Genomic DNA, 6,000 nt, shown 5'->3' with positions numbered 1-6,000 from the left:
GACGTTGATTATAAACACTGTGTAATGATCATTGTCACTCAAGCCCTGCCGCACACTCCCTCCCAACGCCATCGCAATAGGGGTTCATGTTGAGTTGGATGTTGTCCGCCAAATGGAATTAGGATGTATATTTTCTCCTTGTCTTTATCTGTCTTCTGATTTGCTTTAGATTCTCACCCCCCCCCCCTCCTGTTTTTTAAATATATATATTCCCCTTTCTATATATATATCAAACTTTTTTCCCTTTCACTGGTTATAAATTGCCAATTCATCTATTGCCAACTCGTCCACTCGTCACATGGTCTACCTTCATTATTAAAGTCCTTAATATGCCATTCCCTCCATCAACACTTCCTCTAACAACCATTTGGCCCAATCATCACTTCGTCTAATTCCCAGTTCGTCTACGACCACTTTGTCCAATAACCAGTTGGTCTAATATCTATTTTATTTTCATTCATTTCGCCCAATTAACACCGAGTCCAATTAGACCAAATGGTGTATGGACTGAATGGCTATTGGACCAACTGGTTATTAGATGAAATGGTGATTACACGAAATGGAAATTAGACCCTGTGGATAGTGGACGATGGTAGACCACATGATAGTAGACGAGTTGGTCATCAGACGAATTGGCGTCAGACAAATTGAAAATAAACCCTCTCACTTTATTCCTTGTTCTCCTTTCTCTCTCTCCTTCTGTCTCTGTCTCAATCTAATGGGTTATTACAAAAAATTTGCAATCAATCGCAAGTTCATTTTTATTCCCAAAATTAATCATAATTTTGGTCATAATTTGCAAACTAACGATTGATTCCTGACCTTCTTTTTGCAATCAGAAGTCAAAATTAAATTGCCATAGTTGCGATTGATATATCAATTGTTAATGAAGAACAACTGCAATTTGCAAATATTTTCGTGCAACATGGCTCTCTTTCTCTCTCTTCCTCTCTTTTGTTGGCTCTCACTTTCTCATCTTTTCTCCCCCATTTTGATTTTATCCTCATGTTCATTTTCAATACATGTATCTCCCCCCACACATTTGTATGTCATTCTATTTGGTGTTTTTTTTTATAATCTGTATACAGGTACTTATATCTTACACCCTTTTCATATGTTTCATTTTCTATCTGTGTTTATTTACATCAGTCTGCATCTACATTATCTATTACTTGTCACAATTTTTTTCTCTTTCTCTTTGTCCAATTCCTCTATCGCTTTCTATCATCTTCCCATAGCAGCAATTACTTTTTAAACCAATTGAGACATTCGTTCCCATTTACGTTAAATCGTTTTCTTGTACCAGCCCACACATTTACAAATTGAGCCACTGTTGATGAGAATTACCAGCGTATCTGTATACTTTATTCATCACTTTGCTGGCTTAAATTGATAGTGAAAGCTTGATTTATGCAGGGACTCGATTTTAAGGCGCGCGAGAGCGATCGCGCGCTACATGCGCGCCTTAATCCATTTTTGGTAGCGCGATTAATAGCGCACCTCGCGATAGCTAACCTGCGCGAAAATGCCTAAAGTCGCCCTCGAAATCACCCAAAATCATGCTTTCGGGGGCGACATAAAATCTGAATGTCGCCCCCGAAATTATTGCCGAGTGATAACAACTCAACGGCCCACTAGTGCCATATGCTCGAGCTCCGCTTACCATTTAAAAACCATCCCAAATCCACACTCAAAATCACGAATAAGCCTTAAAAGTAGCGAGTAGCGCAGTTTCAAATTCCGAAGTTGCGTTATTTTTTCTGTACCACGTATTTCCATACACATGGTACCAGGTATGGAAAAAAAAAATCAACGCAACGGTCGGGAAAGAGTTGCATGTATAGGGATCCATTATGACTACCACCGTGTGCCATTTCGAATGCACATGTTTCCCCTACAGATATCACAATTCTGTGATAAAATAATTCGAATTACACAGGAAATAAATCCCAGAGTCTAGTAACCTAGCATTGGTGAGTTGTCATTCGGCTTTGCTTTTCAAAACGGCTTATTAACTTCCAAAATAAGTTATCTAATTTATCAATTATAACTAAAAAATCATTTGTTTTCTTTTTCTAGGGGATGAGGTATATCAGACAATAAATCATCAAACAAAGCTCCATCTTTTTTACAAGGACGGCGGCAGGCTCACGCATTGGCGCTTTTACTAGCTAGCCAGTTGGAGCTCTGTCTCTCTGCCAGAGCTCTGGGGGACAATTCGCTCAGTAAAGGCCTCAATGATGGTGATTTTCTGTTTCAGACAGAGTTTACATTTCAGGAATATTATTCAAAACTGCCAATAAAGTTTGATGATTTCTTCATTGTCATGTATATTTAAGTTCTTAATGAATACATTCTCACCAAATTTAGACTCCCCCATAGATAAATTAAATTTTCATGGAGATCTGCGTTTTCAAAGAACTTCAGGAAAAGTTAGGGTACGTAAGTGGGCCTTTATTACATGTACATGGCTGACTAGGGTATTGTACTGGAATAAATGGAGTAGAAATTATATATTGAATTAATTTATATCCAAGTCCAACTCACAGTCACACACACACGCACACACCCACACACACCCACCCATCCACACACCCACATCCAAGATTCTAAACATGATAAATAACTTTAAAAATCATACAATATTAAACAAAAAGTAATAATTCCTTAATAAGTGAACAGGTATTCCTCAAAATACAAAAAAGTAGCATTTAAAAAGAGCCCCCCAAATTTGACAAAAAAAATAAAATGGAGCCCCCGAAAAAAAAAAAAAAATTGTCAGTGACTTAACTTTTAGCCAAAGTCAAAACCTAACTAAAACAGGTTTTACAACACACAATCTAATTACAATACATTGTAAAACAATTATAAATACTTCCTTTGGTTGTTGATTGTAATTTTATAGTACATACATTTCCTCCATCCATTTTGTTAATTGGGCAAAAAGCTCCCCTTGTATGTTGAAGAAGAGCTTTTTGAAGTGCTCCTCTACCGCTCTCCTTAAAAGTTCTAGGAGAGCTTTTTATTGCTCCCCTTATAATTATAAAACCGAGTCCCTGTTTATGACCCCCCTTTTCACTTAATTATTCATTATAAGAACATCATCATTAATATAGCACTGGCTCTGCCTCGCCCACGCACATAATAACTCATATCTTTCTCAATTTTCTGTTTTCCCTTTTATACGATGCTAAGCAACATGTTTTTTACCAACGAAGACAGCATTTCTCTCCCCCATAAAGACAGACGCTTCACTTTGCGAGGCCGCCCCCGCAAAACGGCCGACTGATGTATTTCAGACGTATACCGTGAATGTAGCGCCGGCTGGACAGTGTGTTGAATACAGTGTATATTGCACTTCTGAATCTGTGTGTGTAGACATCTCGACTTCATGTACTGTATGTTGCAGTAATCAGGATCATTGTGTTGTGGCGACCAACCTGAACATATATGTACCTGTATGTGTTAGTAATGTCTCCCATACATAACCTTGCATTCAGAGAGATAGATGGCTTGCTTTGATTTCCTAGTCATTCCCTTTTTCCTTGATATTTTGCTTCTTAATAGATACTGTAGATCGGAAGAAAGCTGTCAGTCTGAGAAGTCATTCATTCAAATGAAGCATTATATACCTGTCAATATAATTATCAACAGAGTTGAGAGGGGTGTTTTTCATGAAGCAAATGTGCATTGATTTTCACTTACTGATTGGTTCTGAGCCAATCAGATGCAAGGATTTCAGTAGCTTATAACAGCAGTAAAAATCACTTGACTAAATGAAGTGCTTCCTAGGTTAAAGTGGGAGGTAGTGGAGAATAGATGACAATTCAATTCAGTTCAAGGTTTATTGAAAACATGAGTCGCAGCCAAATGGCTGAATTGATCATGTATACTTTTTAAGTACGAACAATTAATAGACTCATTACATGTACATATTCCAAATATTAGTATACAAATGATGCATGCACATGAGTTCATTAGGCGATCTATCCTCACGCGAGTTGAGGCTCTGTTCAATCCATTACACGAAGCCGTTGGGCTGAGTGCAATGGGGTGAACACAGCCTCAACGAGAGTGGATAGGTCGCATAATGGACGAATGAAGGCATGCATCATTTGCTTTATACAACAAATTTTCTAGATTTTATTTGACAAAAGAAAAAAAAAGCAAATGGAATTAAGACATATTTTGCCTTTGTCTGACAATTCATTTTCTCTCAAAATATATTTTCCCGGTTTATGAAAGCAGTTAATTGTTTATGTTCTTTTGTGACGCACTTTGATTCATGAATCTGAGCGCGCACAGTCAGCCTTGTTGATGCGCAATCGTGCAATAGAAAAATAAAAAATGCACGGTCGCCGTGCAATGGAAAATAAAATTTGCATGCAGCACAAAATGGATCAAATATTGAATGGCTTTCAACCAATCAAATTACAACAATCTTTGTATGAGTTGTATAAAATAGAGTAACCTTGTAAAAACTGACATAAGAAATATGTATGTAGTTAATTAGGCAAAAATACTTGGGCAATGAACAATAAATATACATAAGATAATGAGGAAGTGGTAAATTAAGAACAATAAAAACGAAACAAGCAAGTCGTAAAAGAACATTAAAATATATGGATATTTTAAATAAAAGTGTCGCTTTCCTCATTGAGTAAAAACTTGATATTGCAAGTAGGCTGTGCGTTATTGTGAGATATGGAAAGAGAGAGAGAGATGTAAACACAATGAATAAATAATATTGACAATAAATAGTCATTGGCAGACATGCTTAGAAAGAGAGAGAGAGGGGGGAAGGGCGGGAGTGTAAAAAAGAATAAGATGTAAGGCCTATTGACAATGAATAGCCATTGGTAAACATTAGAAAGAGAGAGGTAGAGATAGGAAGATATAGAGACAGATGGAGAGAGGGGGGGGGGGAGGTATAGATACATATGTACAGAGAAACCAAGAAATATGGAGAGAGACAGACAGACAGATACAGAGGAAGATGAAAAGACATTAGAGAGAGAGAGAGAGACAGACAGACAGATAAAGAGGAAGATGAAGAGACAGCAGACAGAAATGTCTGGACCAGCACTGTATGGATTTTCAATACCCAAACAACGATGCGACGTTCACTCGCATTAATACAGGTCTACACATAACCCACCAGCCCTGATCAAGTATTGCAGACGCTTCATGTTTACATTAGTGCATAATCGCAATGCTCTCGACATTCTGTGACGTCAAGCTCGCGTTCACTCGAATGTGCTCTAATAAATACTAATAACCGTTGAGGCAAGACTGTGCAAAGTCGGAGTATGCCCTCCCCATCCTCCTAGCCCCCCCCCCCCCTTATGTATAGAGCATTTTAAGGGATTTCTCATTGTACAGTAGTTGAAGGAAATCTGCTTTTTTATGTACAATGTATATCAGATATAATGCTCTCTTTTCGCTATGATTTCTTTTACAAAAATCAAAATTAGATGAAGGACAACCTTGTTCTCTTTGTGAGCGAAGTATAGACCTACAACAGTTTGTGTATTAATAGGGCATATCACATTATGATTGAATGTCCCTAGGTGCTTCCAAAGGCTTTGGATAGTATTATTTTCTACCCCATACGCATGATGAAGCCATATTTATTCATTTGTTCCTCAATAGCTAACCCTGGGCCCCGTCTTACAAAGAGTTACGATTGATCCGATCAATCTCAAATATATTTAAATCCATCAATGTCATATATTTTTCTTGAGGAAATTTGCCCAGTGTCCGTTGAAAACAGAGAGAAGCGTACTGAATTGTCAAGAAAACAGTGAATGTATAAATATGCATCATTGCTAGAAAATGTTTTGAACAAACAAGTATTTTAGATGTTGACGTTGCTGGCTTTCCATAGTTGCGCTTGATCGGATCAATTGCAACTCTTTGAAAGACAGGGGCCTGATGTTGTTTACAGTTAGACGGACAGTACACCATTGCATATTTCAATCTAAAATTCACTTTTGTTTT

The sequence above is a fragment of the Lytechinus pictus genome, chromosome 8 (genome assembly GCF_037042905.1).
Source record: "Lytechinus pictus isolate F3 Inbred chromosome 8, Lp3.0, whole genome shotgun sequence".
NCBI classification, from domain to species: Eukaryota; Metazoa; Echinodermata; class Echinoidea; order Temnopleuroida; family Toxopneustidae; genus Lytechinus; species Lytechinus pictus.
The sequence above is the reverse complement of the archived record's forward strand: the minus strand, read 5'-3'. Positions refer to the sequence as shown.